Raw genomic sequence first — 18561 nt, 5'->3', positions numbered from 1 at the left:
CATTTTTGTAAATATTTTATATTATCTTTTCATGTGACAACACTAAAGAAATTACACTTTGCTACAATGTAAAGAAGTGAGTATACAGCTTGTATAACTGTAAATTTGTTGTCCCCTCAAAATAACAACACACAGCCATTAATGTCTAAAGCGCTGGCAACGAAAGTGAGTACACCTCTAAGTGAAAATGTCCAAATTGGGCCCAAAGTTTCAATATTTTTGTGTGGCCACCATTATTTCCCAGCACTGCCTTAACCCTCTTGGGCATGACGTTCACCAGAGCTTCACAGGTTGTCACTGGAATCCTCTTTCACGCCTCCATGATCTCATCAGATCACAAGACATGGTTCCAGTAATCCATGTCCTTAGTCTGCTTGTCTTCAGCAAACTGTTTGCTGGCTTTCTTGTGCATCATCTTTAGAAGGGTCTTCCTTCTGTGACAACAGCCATACAGACTAATTTGATGCAGTGTGCGCCATATGGTCTGAGCACTGACAGGCTGATCCCCCACCCCTTCAACCTCTGCAACAATGCTGGAAGCATTCATGAGCTATTTCCCAAAGACAACCTCTGGATATGACGCTGAGCACGTGCACTCAACTACTTTGGTTGACCATGGCAAGGCCTGTTCTGAGTGGAACCTGTCCTGTTAAATGGCTGTATGGTCTTGGCCACCGTGCTGCAGCTCCGTTTTAGGGTCTTTGCAATCTTCTTATAGCTTAGGCCATTTTTATGTAGAGCAACAATTCTTTTTTTCAGATCCTCAGAGAGTTATTTGCAGTGAGGTGAGGTGCCGTGTTGAACTTCCAGTGCCCAGTATGAGACAGTGAGAGCGATAACACCAAATTTAACACACCTGATCCCCATTCACACCTGAGACCTTGTAACACTAATGAGTCACATGACACTGGGGAGGAAAAATGGCTAATTGGGTCCAGTTTGGAAATTTTCAATTAGGGGTGTACTCACTTTTGTTGCCAGCAGTATAGACACTCACTAATTTCTTCATTTCTTCAGTGTTGTCACATAAAGAGATATAATAAAATATTTACAAAAATGTTGTCTTCTATTCCTTACATACATGCTCTCTGGCTTAGGCTTCCTGTGTTAAAGAATGCACTTGTCGTTAATTAGTGGTAAGGAACCTAGTGGAACAGACAAGCAAGTGACACTAAAAGCCAAAAGCAGCTCCAGCAAAAAACGACCTTTCAATTTAAATTGAAGTAACCCTAATTTTTTTTTTACGTTTTGGATAGAGTGGTCAAAGGTCAGAACATAATTAGCTTTTTAAACTTTGTCTATGATGCCAGAAAGAAGATGCACTCTTTTATTTGTCATGGTGACCATTACTCCAAAAACAGTAAAAAGTAAAAATTGAGCTGGTCATTGGTTCAGCGATAAAGAGCTCTTTTAGTGGGACCCCCTAATTCAGTGAAAACTGTCTAAGAGGCAATTTCCCTCACTTTGGTGAGATTCACTTACATTTCCTGATTAAAGCTGAGCTTGGGCATCCTTCAAACATATCTCCAGCTGAACTTTGAACCCAATTTTACTCCAATTTGCTATGGGTCAGCTCATTCCCACCCTGCAGCTCACATAAACAACCTGACCTGTAGCTCATTGGAATAATAAAAAAAAAGGATTTGGCTAGAGATGAGTTTGGAATATGACCGGTGTCGACAGGACAGTAAGCCAATGGAATTCTTCCCAATGGGAAATAAAACCTTGCAAGAATTTTAACCATTTCCAATTTTATTCAAAATAAAGAAAAAAAAAGGTTTTGGTTTTGCATATATATGCTTTAAACCTTTTACTGCGAGAACCGGCACTCCACTTTTAACCTCAGACCATTTTTGAAATGTTTTCATCTTTTCCTTACAGCTTACAGAGTTTGTAAATGACACTTTAACCATACAGTTTCCAAAAGCACACAAATTATAGAATAAAAAAATGGTGCTACTGATTTTGTAGTTGTGCAATTGTTTATTAAACCACATTTTGGATAAAAACACACTCAAATTTTTATTAGTGCACGCAAACACAACAGAACTTGCTAAATTCCTACTTAATGTAAAAGATAAAACTGCTTTGTGATAATAAATTACACATATTTGCAAATTTTGCCTTTTTGCAAAACTGTAAATAAGTAACTTGTGCTGCACGTCGTGAGGTTACCATTTTCCTCTTTCAGGATTTTATAGTAGACCCCCAACTATACTTTTTCCAAAAGCATGGGACAAATAATATAAAAAAGATGGTGTAACTGACGTTGTAAGTCCTGTTATAATTGCGCAAATGTTTATCAAAACATTATTTCAATAAAAATACACTAAAACCATCACTAGGACACACAAACACAACAAACCTTACAAAATTCCTACTAAATATAAATTATAAAACTGTGTTTGATTAATAAATAATAATTGTACATATTAAAACTGCTTTTTTGCAAAATGGTAAATACTGAAGATACAAAAACTGTAAATAAGCAACTGCATAATCTAGAGATTGGTGTCACACCTACAGTGCCTTGCAAAAGTATTCACCCCCTTGGCATTTTTTGTGTTTTGTTGCCTCACAACCTGGAATTAACATGGAATGTTTGAGGATGTGCATCATTTAATTTACAGAACATACTCACAACTTTGAAGATTTTTTTTTTTATTGTGAAGCAAACAACAAATAAGAAAAAAATAACAGAAAAATTCAATGTGCATAACTATTCACCCCCCTAAAGTCAATACTTTGTAGAGCCACCTTTTGAGGCTATCACAGCGCCAAGTCACTTTGGATAAGTCTCTATAAGCTTGCCACATCTTACCACTGGGATCTTTGCCCATTCCTCCTTGCAAAACTGCTCCAGCTCCTTCAAGTTGGATGGTTTGCACTTGTGAACAGCAGTCTTTAAGTCTGACTACAGTATTTCTATTGGATTGAGGTCTGGGCTTTGACTAGGCCATTCCCACACATTTACATGTTTCCCGTTAAAACCACTCAAGTGTTGCTTTAGCAGTGTGTTTGGGGTCATTGTCCTGCTGGAAGGTGAATCTATGTCCTAGCCTCAGATAAAACACAGAGTGGTACAGGTTTTGCTCAAGAATATCTCTGTATTTAGCAACATCCATCTTTCCCTCAGCTCTGACCAGTTTCCCAGTCCCGACTGCTGAAAAACATCCCCACAGCATGATTGTGTTCTTTGGGTGATGTGATGTGTTGGGTTTGCGCTAGACATAGCATTTTCTTTGATGGCCAAAAAATAAAATTTTAGTCTCATCAGACCAGAGCACCTTCCTCCATACATTTTGGGAGTCTCCCACATGCCTTTTCTCAAACTCAAAACATGCCATTTTGATTTTTGCTGAAAGTAATAGCTTTCTTCTGGCCACTCTGCCATAAAGCCCAACTCTATGGAGTGTACGGCTTATTGTTGTCCTATGTACAGATACTCCAGTCTCTGCTGTGGAACTCAGTAGCTTTTCCAGGGTTACCTTAGGTCTCTGTGCTGCCTCTCTGATTAATGCCCTCCTTGCCCGGTCCGTGAGTTTTTGTGTGCCGCCGTCTCTTGGCAGTTTTTTTTTTTAAATCTTTTTATTGGGTATAAGACATACAAACAGACAATTAACAGGTAACAGTAAACCTGCCACAGCTTCGGGACTAGACCCACGCAGGGGTCAGTGCCAACTGGCAATTGGGCTGCTTCCATCATTATTGACATACAGCTGTAGCATGTCCACAAAAAAGAACAAACAAACAGCTTAGTGCTGGATTGGCTACTGCTCAATTCAAATATCTGAGTGTCAAATCATGCAGTCGGGACCCAAGGAACAATAATAGAAATCAAATAAACCTGTATCAGATATTATAATACAAAAAAAAAGAAGAAGAATAAAAAAAAAATACAAATCACCCACTGCAGCAAATCGCATCCACCTGCGTGTTTTCCATAGCAATATTGACGGCGGGCATGTTTTTTCCAGCAGAGAGTGATCATTTTCCTGGCATAGTCCTATCAGAGTCCTGAGTCCTCTCCTCTATCCTGGGGGCTAATTCTTCTACTAAGCCTAGAAGGCATATATGTGGGGTTGGGGCTATATCTATTTCCACCACATTATTGTGGGATACCAGGTGATTGAAGGGGTGTATGGCAGTGCTGGTGGTGAGGTCAGATATGAGTTTAATACCACATTTGGCCCATATTTTGGGGTCTAGTAGTGAGTAGAGACGGGGTAAGGTAGGGTTGTTCCATAGGGGGGCATGTGGGGAGATTGCATTCTGTGGGAACTTCTCAAGTCCCAGTCCCACCCTCCAGGCCCTCAGAGTCGTATGCATGGAGGTGGTCAAGTCATATGGAGCTTTGGGACCCCAAAGGAGTAAATGTGTTAGGGCCTCCACAGAACGGACCGCAGCAGCCTCCAGAACTTCCACAGGGTTGGACGCGTCCGGCACTAGCCACCAAACTGCCGTGACCAGCTGAGCTGGCAGAAAGTATTTCTGGCAGTCCGGAAACGCCAAACTACCCCGTGACACCGGACGCATCAGTGTGGACATTTTAAATCTAGGGGGGTTTGAGCCCCAGAGGAAGGAGGAGAACATGCGGTTCAGTTTCGTAAACAATGAGGAAGGTATTCATTGTGGGGAATTACGGAATAGGTAGGTAAATTTAGGTATGATTTTCATTTTAATTAAGTTAATTCGGTTTAATAAGGATAGAGGAAGGTTCTCCCAGGCTTTTAGTTTGGCCTTGACTCCTTGGACCACTGGTTCTAGGTTAAGGGGGATAAAGCTGGATGAGTCTCTCGAGACATGCACCCCCAGGTACACCATTTTGTCTACCCATTGCAGTTGGAGATCTGGCGGGGCTAGTCTTTTTGCCTTAGGGTCAATAGCTAATAACTGGGATTTTGTCCAGTTCACCCGTAATTCTGTTATTTTGGAGAATTCAGTCAATACTTGCAGCGCTCCTCTAAGGGAGGAGTCTGCGTCGTACATAAAGAGTAGGAGGTCATCTGCGTACAGAGCTACCCTCTCCTCCAGCCACGCTATTTTTAGTCCTTTTATGTGGGGCGAGACTCGCAATGCCTCTGCCACCGGTTCCATAGCTATTGCAAACAATGCTGGAGAGAGAGGACAGCCCTGCCTGGTACCCCTGGACAGTGGGAAGGGAGGAGAGACGTCACCCCCCAGTCTGATGGCCGCCTTTGGGGATTTGTATAAGGTTTGCAGCCACGCAATAAAAACCAACGGAAATCCCATCCTCCGCAGAGTTTCCCAGAGAAATGGCCATTCGATCGAATCGAATGCCTTTTCGATATCGAATGAGGCAACCATTCTAGTGCCCACAATTGTCATGTATGGCATGCAGGTTGGTGAATGGTCTGCGGAGGTTGATATCTGTCGATTTCTGGGCCATGAACCCAGTCTGGTCTGTGTCTATAATGGAGGGCAGAAGTGGGTTGAGTCTAACAGTAATTCATTTAGATAAAATTTTGAAATCAATGTTGAGAATTGATCTTTATTGGGGTTAAGGATTAGAATAATATGTGCGTCTGCCATGGAGGGTGGGAGCACTCCCTCCTGCAGACACTGAGTATACAGGTCTGCCAACAGGGGGGCCAGGAGATCCGCGCGAGACCGGTAGAATTTAACGGGTCCTCCCAGTTGCCAATGAGTTAATATTAGCATGTACTTCCTCTGCAGTGATAGGCCTGACCAGATGGGACCTCTCCTCGTCTGAGAGCCACCCCAAGGCCAGGGGGTCCAGGAGAGGCGCCATTCTGCCAGGAGTCATATTCCGAGGGAGAGTGGTACTGTATAGAGTCTGATAGAAGGTCTGAAACTCCCCCAGGGTACCCTCCTGGGATGTGATAGATTCCCCAGTAGGAGAAACCAATTCGGGGATCAGAGTCATATGGGTGTTGTGATTAGACATCATTGCTAGTAGTCCACCATTACTATCACCCTGCTCAAAGAATCTTTGTTTGGTGTGGAATAACTCTAAACCTGTGACCTTAGTGAGGTGGAGTTGGAGATCACTTTTAGTGGACTGTACTGTAGCCGCTCGAAGTTGGAGACCGAGGGGTCAGACTCAGAACCGTACGTGGCTGACACCTCCTCAATCTCCCCCTCCAACCGCGTTGTATTGGCTTGTTGATTTACCTTCACTGCCTTAATTGCTGACATATAGTGTCCTCTAGTGAACGCCTTGAAGGCGTCCCAGACTGTGGGAGGAGAGGATGACCCCACGTTATATTCCCAATATTTACGCAATATTTGTGGGGTCTGCCCCGCTATCTCGTCATGGGAGATCTAATGGGCCCCGAGGCACCACATGGAGCCACTGTGTTTTTCTTGGGTCCGCATAGTGATCTTGAGGGGGGAGTGATCAGAAAGCCCACTAGGTAGGTATGTTGCCTCCACTATGTCAGTTAACATAGGTTGATTTGCAAATGCATAATCAATTCTGAAGGAGGTTTTTTATGAGGTAGAAAAACATGAGTAAGCTTTAGTCTGTGGATGTAACCACCTCCACACCTCAGTAACCCCTGCCAAGTGTGTCCACCCCAGCAGGTCCCCCTTAGAGGGCTTTGATGGTGTGGGCCTGTCAAGATCAGGGGAGAGGGTGTTGTTGAAGTCTTCTAGGATTAACAATTTAGTTGGACAGTATGGGGTAATCCTCTCCAAAATAGTGTACAACACTTCCAGTTTGAAAGGTGGTGGGATGTAAACTCCTACTATAATATACCTTTGTTGCCAGGCCGTCAATACCACAATTACAAATTTGCCACGGGGGTCTGTATGGACAGCCTCAACTGTACACAGATAGGATTTATTTATCAGTATTGAGACCCCCCCCCCCGGCATATGAGGAATACATGGCATGAAAAGTTTTCTGAACCCAGGGTTTTTTCAAAGCCATCAGCTTGCCACCCATCAATCTCCTGTAGGATCAGTATCTGCGGGTTGTGCGTCTTGACATACTGGAACATCAGTGCCCTTTTAAACTTAGAGTTGAGGCCTCTGACATTCCAGGATATCACTGACATTGTTCCCTGATCACGTGACGCCATGATCCCAGGGGAGAATTGCTAACTTCAGGGTGAATGAGTCCCATCTGTGTCCCACCTGCTGAGTGTTTTTAGAGCAAGGCCAACCGCACATAACATATAGGAACCATAGAAAACAATACAACTTCCCAAGCACTGGGTGGTTTTCCTACCGGTACCCCCCAAAAACACTGGGGATGGGTCGGGAACCGGTCTATAGCCAAAACTGAACACAACGTTGTGAAGCGGTAACCTAAGAACTAGGCCACACTACAGTCCTCCGCAGAGCTGCGGCTCGACCTTAATTTTTTTTTACTCTGCAACAGGTCAATGCTGTGCGTGAGAACTAATGGAAGTTCTCCGGGAGGGCATGCAGGGGCAAGTTAGTAACAACCCTCCTTGATATACCGAGTTTCTCTGAGGTGAGTTTAGATTGAGGGGGACTTGAATCCACTCACGGCAAGAAGACCTGATGATATTTCCTCTAGGTAGATGGAGAGCACCAGGTCGCTGACTTTTGTGAACCAACCCAATCATGGGGGTTCAATGTGGTTCACTTGTCTAGGTACTTTTGAGGTGGCTCTGGTACTTACAGGAAGTTTTAGCGGATATAACAGGCAAGGATGGGGGAAATCCATGCATCAGATATCTTTATGGGGATAGGTCATCAATGCAAGGTGGTCAGCCAGTCGTCAGCATCCGTTGGGTTATCAAAGAACCAGATTGCTCCAGCATGTTGGACACGCAGACGGCTGGGGTAAAGCATGCCATATTTTATGTTCTTATCCCTGAGTCGTCTACAAACATCGTTGAAGGTTTTTCTCTTCTGCTGCTACTCGGCTGAAAAGTCAGAGAAAAGATGAATGGAGGTGTTACCATAATTGAGAGTGGGATTGTGGGCTTCAGAGAGAATCTTGTCCCTGTCCCATAATTAAGGAAGTGGACCAGAAAAGGTCTGGGGAGGTTCCCCAGGATGGCGCGGCCGGAGGGCACCCGATGGGCCCTTTCAACCACGTAGGTAGGAGGGACCTCAGTAAGGCCCAGGAGATTTTTAAAGAACTCCTCCGCGAATTCAGCCGGGTGGTCTCCTTCCTCTTTCTCAGGAAGCCCCAGGACTCTGACGTTGCTCCTAAGTCGGTTTTTTGGTGTCATCTGATTTTGCGAAAGGGACTGTACCGTGCGCTGCAACTCAGCAATGGAGGAGGCATGTGTGGCGGTAAGATCTTCAGTGGCGGATACTCTGGTCTCAGTTTCAGTCATTCTCCCTCTTATATTGTCGAGGTCATTCCTGATAAAGTTGCACTCCTCAGCAAGATGGTCAAAGCACACAAGCAGTGAGGTCCTACTCTGCTCGATCACGGCGAGGATCTTGGCTGTGCTATCTTGCAACAGTGTGGCTAACCCCTCTGTCACTGGAGCCTCCCGGGACCCATCTCCAATTCGGATAATAAGGTCCGGAGTCAATCAGTATGGGGTCTGACTGACTGGGGTCTGAAGAGAGTTGTGGCTGCCGGGGTGATGAGCCAATCCCAGTGGCCCTGGAGTTCCTCTTCCCCTTTTTGGAAGAGGTGGACACCTGAAGAGTCACCAAAGGGGGGGACCCCGACAGAAGAGCAACCTGTGCCGACAGCAATGACCAGCAGGCAGCCATGGTTAGCCCAGGGGAGCAGCGGGTATTTAGCTAGGGAGAGCACAGTCCAGGCAGACAGACAGCGATCACCCACAGCGGCCCTACCCACAGCAATCCCCCAAGCAGTGGCAGTTCAATAAGGATGGATATCTGGGAGTTTGATCAGGGAAGGCAAAAAGCAGGGAGGGACCCAGGCAGAATGATGGCAGAGACACCAGGCTCCTGTGCACCTACACTGCCCCATACAGCAGTCTCCACTGGTCAGCACACTAGGCTACTGCAGGGAGAAGGATGGATGATGAGGCAGGTAGGGGCCACCAGATCCTCGCTCTTAATTTGGGGCCTGCCGCGACGCACTTCAGCGAGGCAGCTGCTCAGGAAACAGCGGCGTCTGGCAAGCTCCACTGGGCCGCACTAGGCCGAGGCCGCTGCAAGCGTTCCCAGCGGCCCCGGAGGTTATCAGACCACGGCAGGCAGGCGGAGGGGTAGGCAGGAGGGAGGATGGAGCACAATTCCTTGGGAGGATGGCAGTCGCTGGGATCAGCTCGCTCCGGCCGGGCACAAGTCCACAAGATGATGGCGGCTGCAGGTCTGAGCAATGCACGGCTTCCCACGGCAGAATCTCTGCTCAATATCCACTTAGGGCTCGGGAGGGGACAGAGAGGAGCAGAATAGCAGGTTGGCTGTGTTGTTTTGGGTTGATAGACTTGTGGATGGCAAAGGATTGTGTGTAGGATACCTGGAGCTCCTCTCAGACATGTCTGCTGCCACTCACATCCGGACACGCCCCGTCTCTTGGCAGGTTTGCTGTTGTGCCATGTTCTTTCCATTTGGTTTTGATAGATTTGATGGTGCTCCTAGGGATCATCAAAGATTTGGATTTTTTTTTTATAACCTAACCCTAATTTGTAATTCTCAACAACATTGTCCCTTACTTGTTTGGAGAGTTCCTTGGTCTTCATTGCAGTGTTTGGTTAGTGGTGTCTCTTGCTTAGGTGTTGCAGCCTCTGGGCCCTTTAAAATGGGGTGTATATGTGATGAAAGATCATGTGACACTTAGGTTGCACACAGGTGGACATCATTTCACAAATTATGTGACTTCTGAAGGTAATTGGTTGCACCGGAGCTTTTTATGGGCTTCATAACAAAGGGGGTGAATACTTGCACATGCCAATCAGTTTTTTATTTCTGAAAAATTGTTGTATGTATATATTTTTCTAACTTTACTTCACCAATTTGTATTCTGATTCATCACATATAATTCAGATAAAAAAAAAAAAAAACACTGAACTAAAAGCTGTAATGTAACAAAATAGGTAAAAAGCCAAGGGGGGGTGAATACTTTTGCAAGGCACCGTATGCATTGTGGTAATGCTCAATCTGTATTGCCATGTGTGCTCCATGTTAGTGTGTATTATTTGTATGTAGTGTGTATTATTGGAACGCAGGTGCGTTCCATCAATAGTATATTTTTTCCACAACTGTTCATCTTATGCGTTGGGGTTGAGGACTGTTGTGTTTTGGTTCCCTGCACGCATTGAAGCTGGTGTGTGTTTTGTGTGTGATGTCCATAGTGGGAAGTCCGCACTGCTGAGGGTCTGGTGTGTTAGATGTTCCAGACCTTCCCCTCTTGTTTGTGTTGTCTCCGGGGGGGGGGAGGGATCTGGGGATTGTCTATTGATGGATTGGTTGGTTTGGGGCTTGCATTTTGCCCTGCATTGGAGGTCCATGACCGACCGGAAGTTCTCGGCTGGTGGTCTGGACAGAAGTTCCGGTCGTTGGAACGCAGGACTAGACCGGAAGGCCCACACAAGGGGAACATACGTCACTTCCGTGGAGACTGTACAGCTATTTCGGGCGGATGTCTCAGTATTAAAGCTTTTTTGAGTGGAACACTTATTTAGAGATAGTGTCTATATTCTGGTGGATGATTTGTAGGTATTGGAATATCAGGGGGATGTAAAATCTATTGCTCTCCGTGTTTTAAGTTGCTTCCGGCCGCTGGAACGCATGGCGAACCGGAAGTTCCGGGTATTGGAACGCATGGCGGACCGGACGTTTTGCATTTGGTTTGTTTTATTTTTTATGTGTTGGAACGCACGCTAATCATGGCGGGCATACACACTTTGAAATGGCGGTCTCCTTCACAGCTTGATGACTACACCTGTAAAAGGTTAACCTTTTTTATTGATTACTTTCTTCTAAGATTCTTATATATAGCTCTCACTCTATTGTCACGGTCATGCCCCTAAAGACGCACGTTTGTGACGAAACGTCGGGCGAATGAGAGACTTGTGACACTAGAAGGAGCACGGGAGTGGTTTCTATCCTCATTGTTGAATGCTGCTAAATACTATTTGATGCTGTTTTTACCTCATCTGAAATGTGAGTTTAAAATTTTATTTATTAAAGAGTTATTGACTTATCATGAAGTCTGCGCAATGAGACCATTCTTTTTATATTTTTTATGTGGCCATTGGGAGAATTATTTTTCTAAGAACGCTTTTTGAGGAACTCTTGGGAGTTTTAGGTGAGGAGGAAAAGGATTTTCCCTTATGGCCTTTGGACGGTTCCCTTTAAGTGGATCAATCACGTGGTAATAAGGAGAAGTCGGGAGATATGATCTTCTTTAATTCAATCTTACATGCGTTTGATTTGCAGACTGACGGTAAGAGTCAGTAATTTCGGGTGTTGGTGGTGGTTCCCTTTGTTCCTCATATGAATTTAAAGACAACCATTTCGACCAGATCACTTTCCTGGAATCCGTACATTAATAATTTGAACTTTATATTTATTATCATTTAAAGCGCTATATCATAATTTATATTTGTTTTTATATTGTTTCCAGCAATATTTGTGTTAGCTGCTATATTTTCTTTGTTTATTACTTTTTTATGCTTTTAGCGCAACAAAACTTATTTTTATTATTTTAAAATGATGCATTTAGCAATACAATGCAGTGCATGCTCGTTATGCGAACCATAATGTGTGCCCATTTGTGGGACTAGACCCTTATTTGACAAATAGACTGTGCACTTTGCCCTTAGAGATAAGGCTTTACTCTGTAAAGAGTACCCAATCACGTGCAATGAAAAAAGAAATGCATTTTTTCTTGCACTTGATTGGATGATGGAAGTCAGCAGAGCTTCTCCTCATTTACTAAAACTCTGGAGCAACTGCACTTTGCAAAGTGCACAGTCTTTTTGTCTTTGGTAAATCAACCCCTTAAGCCAAGTACACATGGTCGAAATGTTGGGAGACATCGGCTGGTTAAAAAAAAAACGTCCGACATTCGGATCATGTGTTTGTCGGTTTGTCGGACATGCATGCTGGAAAACCAGCACCCTACCAACAACCGATCAGCGCTCTCAGCCAATGGCAGAAAGTGCTGATTGGAGTGTTCTGGCGGGGGGTCCCCTTGTCAGAACACAACAGCTCATTTGTACCTGGTTTTAGTGTGTTGGACAGCAACACACAAAACGTGTCACTATAATATGTGCATAAGTTATGTGTGTGTAATTTGTGTGTGCCAAGGGGGGTGGTGTTTTAAGCCTCATTCACACAGTCTCAAAGGCCATACAGCACCAGGATGCAGAATACTGTATCTCTGTGCCTGGGAAACACAGGACTTTGTATATGCCATGAGCATCAGTCTGTACAAACCAATGTCAGGATGACAGTCCTTCTGCCCACACAGGACACTTTGTAATCATTTCTGATTATTCTGTATAGGGATCATGTGATCATTCTGACCACTTAGAGACTCACCCATTTAACTGGATGGATCATTAATAGCTTGGGTTATGTACAATAAAATTTAATATGATTATTTGAACTGTGTAACGAGTGGCTTGGATACATATGTGAATTTAGCGCTTTTCTTGCCATAAGTATATATGAGTTACATGAGCTTTAAAAAAAAAGAAAAAGAAACCTGTTGGCAGATCAAAACTTTTTATTTAGATGTTTTTCCAACAATAGGTCATTCTGAATGTGCTTCAGCTACTTGCTAGAGGTATGATTTTAAAAAAAAGTGTTTTAATCTTTTGACCCTTATGACTCCAGGGACAGGCACTCTGCAGTTGCCAGGACACAGGATGAAAAAAAAACCTTTATTTTATTCATACTATAAGCAATCAGCAAGTGTGCTTGGCTCTGTATTATCAGTGTGTGGCTTTGCAGGGACTTGAGTCCACTACTTCAAGATACTTCAAGATAACTCCCAAGTCTCTCTTCTTTCACACAGCACTAGCAAGAATCCCTGCAGAGTTGGACACTGATAATAACAATGCAGAGGCTAAAAGTAGGAGTCCCTCACTTAAAGCGTCAATGAATGAACGCGTTTTGTCATCCTGTGGTCCTGACCATGCTGTAGAAGCTTTTCAAAAGCTATCAGGGCCACAGAAAAAAAAAAAAAGTACTTTCATTCATATATATTATCAGCAAGAGGCTTAAACACTGACAGTATGAGCTGTGACAGCTGCAGGGGAACCTGAAATATAGTAAAAACCAACACTCCTGATAGTGTCCGATTCCTATTAGTTCTGAAGAGCTTATAAATAATAGAAAAAAAACATAAATTAAAAAAAAATGTTACACATGTATATATTATGCATCATGCTTCATAAAACATTTGAAATAATTAAAAAAAAAAAAAAAAAAACTTCTACCAGTGACAGTTACTCCTTAAGGCATATTTTGTAAGTACAAAGATTGTGGCATATGTGTGCAATGTCTTAGGTCCTTTAAATCCCTCCCACTGCCAGCACAATGTGGCCATGCCCACTACACATATTACATCAAGATTCCAATTGAAGTGCCCAGCGGTGCCCCAGAACTTTTACTATTCTAGCAAGCTCCTAGTTTACTGTATGCAACATCATGCTGTTTGATCAATGCAGTGGGTTATATTAAACAGTGACAGTTAGCAGTATGGTTTAACCACTTAAGGACCAGAAGAATTTGCCCTCTTAATGACCAGGCCATCTTTTGCGATAAGGCACTGCTGCGTTTTAACTGACAATTGGTCGTGTGACGCTGTACCCAAACAAAATTGATGTCCTTTTTTTCCACACAAAAAGAGCTTTCTTTGGTGGTATTTGATCATCTCTGCGTTTTTTTTTTTTTTGTGCTATAAACATATAAAGACCATCAATTTTGAAACAAAAACAATATTTTTTACATTTTGCTATAAAAAAATAATAAAAAAAATGTTAAAAAACAAATGTATTCATCAGTTTTGGCATATATATGTATTGTACTACATATTTAAAAAACAAAACAAAACCAAACAAAAAAATGCAATAAGTTTGTATTGATTGTTTTGTGCAAAAGTTATAGCGTCTACAGCGGCGGCTGGTTGGCAAGTTGTTAATGTAGCCTTCCCCAAGTTCTGCAAATATTTTTTTTACTGTGGAGTAGCTTTTGCTTTGTGTGCCACTTTCTGTAATTCACTGCCTCTAAAGATCAGTATACAGATGTGATCTCTATTTTTTTGTCATATTTTTAACGTGAACCTAATATAAGAGACGTATGCATTCTCTGAATTGAATTAAAAAACCTTTCAAATGTTGCTCCCACAGCCCTCCCAAATACCTGAGCCTGATCCAGCACTTTGCCCTGTCACTCTCTCCTCACTGGACATGGAGGCAATAGCGGGAGCCATTGTCTCCTGCTGCTGTCAATAAAATCCAGTGGGGGGGCATGCTATGTATGTCTATAGATACACACAAGTGCCTTGCTACGGGGGCTCCCCATCCAGGCCAATTGAGAAGTTTCTGGATGACAGGTGTAGAGCTATGCAGATGGCAGCATGAATACTGATACAGAGAGGCAGGCTCTGAAGGCATGCACTGGGAGACTGTATTTATTCTGGGAACACACAGAGCCCTGGGTCTTGTCCCAGAGTGGAGGAGTCCAGCCTGAGGGGGGCTTGCTGAGGGGGGAGGAATGCTGAGATCCAGGTGATTGGAAGAAGCTGACTGAGCAGCGCTGTTTGCTAAAGATCTATATAGATCTATCTGGTATCACTGGAGGGCATTGCTTGGAAGATTGGAAGGAGGCATCTATCTGTCATTGGGCCTTGTGAGTACAGACATTGAAAGATCTTGAGGACCTTGTACTATAGCTACCACTCTGGCGCCTAGTTATAGTTAGCTGTGGGTCTATTAAAGGGGACACTGACTGGTGTCCTGAAGAGCTCTGTCATATGTTTGCCCACTTAAAAAAAACTCTAGTGGCTCTACTACTACATAAGCTGAAGTCTACTCTTTATTAAGAGCCTGGACTTCACTAAAGCTTGCTCAGAAAAAAAAACAACAAGTCCTCAGTTGTACACTGTTCTCATCTATGGAGCAGCTCATCACCTTCCTTATCCTTATCCAAGTTCTCCAAAAATAAAAACAACAAAAACAACATCCCCTAGACTGGTCTTTGGAGTAAGAGTGAATTAGCCTGTTGTGTGCCTGGCATTGGCAAGACCTGGACAAGTAACTCACGCGGCTCCTACTGAAGTAGCGCTACACAATTAAACTAATTTAGCTTTAGTATTCACTTTAGTATCACAACTGCGGTTATTGATGTCTGTCAGTTCATACATACACATATAGTTTGCATGCTAGAGCCAAGATTTTCGATTAACTGCAGGTCAGTTCTTAAAAAGCACTTCACTGTTCAGTATACAGGCAAAATCCCCCCAAATCTAGTAAAGTGCTTGCTACTGTTATAGACCCTACAATTACAATCACATTACATATAATGTGAATATATTGTACAATATAGTGGGATTGAAACACCTATATAGAAGATGGTAATTTATAAATTATTCTCAGTATCTCTTTATTCAATGTTACAGTTGAAAGACATGATTTTAGGCCTGGATGAAAATGTATTATTTTCTAATGGAACGAGGCAGGGTTGCCCTTTATACCCTCTCATTTATGTCCTCACATTAGAACCATTGTTAAGATGCATCAGAGAAAACTCAGATATTGAAGGTATTGACATACAGAACCACAACTATAAAATAGCTGCTTTTGCGGACGACATCCTACTGTTCTTAACAAATACATTAATTTACGATCCCAAATCTCCTCAAAACTCTTGACCATTTTAAACTTTTATCTAATCTTCAAATAAACCTTACTAAATCTACCGCTTTAATCATATCTCTTACCAATAATAAATTTTTACAATGCCAAAGGAACTTCCCTTTTAAATGGAACACCCAAGCTATAACTTATCTTGGTATACAATTAACCACCTTGATCACTGACTTCTACTTAGCAAACTGCCATTCCCTCCTTCAATCCACCTCAAATGACTTAAAAAAGTGGTTGGGGGGCCTCTTCTCATGGTTTGGCAAAGCAGCCATAATCAAAATGAATGTACTACCCAGATTGTTATATCTCTTCCCAACAGTCCCGATCAAACTCCCTCTAATTTTTTTTCTGTCTACCGTAAAACATGTACTAAATTTATTTGGGGTACATCATGCCCACGAATAAATTATGACAAACTTACAATACCAAAATTAAAAGGAGGAATAGGACTTCCTGACATTAAAAATACCAACAAGCATGTCACCTGACAAGAATTGTTGATTGGAATATACACTCACAAACCAAAGATTGGGTCAAATTAAAAAATTCCTTAGATCTCATTCCACTAGCCCAAACCCCTTGGATGCAGGAAAAACATATTCCGACTAAATCAAAACTCATCCACTTATAGGCCCAACAATTGCTACCTATAAGTATGCATGTTCAATATGTAGACTTTCATCGAACAAAGGTCCATTGCCTCCTCTAAAAATGAACCTGGAATTTTCACAAGGAATGGATCCATCTTTTCTAGAGGACATATGACCGTATACAAACATTCAAGCCACTCATTTCTTCAATAATCATACACTCATTACGTATTCTGAATTGAAAAATGTTCTAAAACCAAAGACATCATATTGGACATATCGACTAATTAGACGATTTCTTGACAAAGTAATAGAACATTCCGATTTGTGTCGCACTCTTACCCCATTTGAAGAAACATGCCAGAAAAAAGAACCACAAAAACATCTTATTTCCCTCATGTATACACTCCTTTGCTCAAGCCAAAACTCCATACACGACTGGACCAAATCTCAATGGAACAAAGACCTATCCTTAAATATCCCATATAAAGATTGGGAATCGATATAAATGATTGCACATAAGGGCTCCTTAAATGTTAATGCACAAGAAAACACTTACAAAATAGTATCAAGATGGTACAAAACTCCTCTTAAATTGAATCTATTATTTCCATCCATTTTCCCGCTTTATTGGAGATGCGGAATGGAACCATGATCTTTTTTTACACATATGGTGGTCTTGTCCCGAAATCCAATTGTTTTGGAAAGAAGTACACAAATATATACACCATATCACTACTCTACAAATGGATTTTAAACCAGCACTATTTCCTCTCCATTATCCGACACGGCTGCCGAATAAATATGTACGATCCCTACCTATGCATATGATTTCAGCTGCCAACATGTGTATCCCTCCCAAGTGACGTTCTCCAGACCCGCCATGTATTAAAGATTGGTTCATTCAAATACAGAAAATTGCATAAATGGAAGACTTAATACACCAAGCCAGAGACCCTCCTTCCAAATTTATCCATTCATGGTCCTGTTGGTTACATTTCCTTAAAACTGATACTTATCTCAAAATCATTAAGTAACACTATTCCATTTTCTTTGTCACCGTACTTATTGAATTCATGCATTACACTCACCGATACCTCTCCTATATAATCATATTTTTGCTATGCTCCCTCCTTAACACTCGTTAATATGAAGTTCTTTTAGAAATTATAATCTATTGCTCACTAAGTAATAGTTAAGATATTAAGAATAAACATGGTTTTATTAAAAAATGAGTAAAATATGTTTATTCGTTTTAGAACAAACTTGTCAACAAATTAATTTGTTCATATTTTTGTTTTTGTTGATTCTTTTGCAGATTCTAAACAGGATTATTCTTGATTACAATTAGGCTCATATAGTCGAGATTATAAACTACACACCCTTTTCAAATAGCCATGTATATATCCTCTAACCGAAAACAGATAGTTCCCATTTGGGGTGGTTGGGAAGAGGAGAAGAGATTACTTTAACGCACCATACTATTTGCAGGAGCCTTTCAATTATTTATTGGCACACTAAATTTATCTCTTGAGGATATGAAACATATAGTATTGTGCTTCTTATCCTTATGCAATAAAATATATAATCACAGCTTAATCCTGAAAAGATAAATGATGACACCAACAATGTGTCTTAGCATATCATAAGAATTTACTTATTACATGTTTTATAAATAACCTATGAAGCAATAGGTATTCAAACAGTTGTACTTTATTTTTGTTCTCACTTTAAAAAATGACAGATGACTACTTTTATCTTTTTGCAATTGTTATTATTCACTTGAAATAAGTATTCATAATATATATCACCCTAGTACGTACACAGACTATTTAGCAGTACAATGTTTACCGCTGTATACTATTGTTTCTATGCAATACCTTTGTATTTTTCTTTTGGAAAACTTCAATAAAAACTACTTGAATGAAAATATATTATATATAACTTAATATTTTTGCAAGGCCACATTTATTTCATATGTGTGAATTAATCTTTGTTATAACTATAATGAAAAAAAAAAAGCAGGACATTATAAATAGAACTGATGACCATGAAAATGAAAATCTATTTATATTAATGTAAAACAAAGTGTCAGTGACAGCAATACTGTAATTGCTTCACATATCAATTTATATATCCGATAATGTAAAAAAAAAAAAGCTTGAATGATTGCTTTAATTTCAGCATACCATATTTCT

General features: G+C 41.6%; 1 protein-coding gene across 1 annotated transcript in view; it reads right to left on the bottom strand.

Moving 5' to 3' along the window:
- The window catches only part of MOCOS (molybdenum cofactor sulfurase), a 752911-nt gene that overhangs the window by 361425 nt on the left and 372925 nt on the right, over positions 1 to 18561 (bottom strand). The gene's annotated exons all lie outside the window — the stretch shown is intronic.

The sequence above is a fragment of the Lithobates pipiens genome, unplaced genomic scaffold, assembly GCF_037356315.1.
Source record: "Lithobates pipiens isolate NorthernLeopardFrog02 unplaced genomic scaffold, aLitPip1_a1.2 Scaffold_19, whole genome shotgun sequence".
Taxonomy (NCBI): domain Eukaryota; kingdom Metazoa; phylum Chordata; class Amphibia; order Anura; family Ranidae; genus Lithobates; species Lithobates pipiens.
The sequence above is the reverse complement of the archived record's forward strand: the minus strand, read 5'-3'. Positions and strand labels throughout refer to the sequence as shown.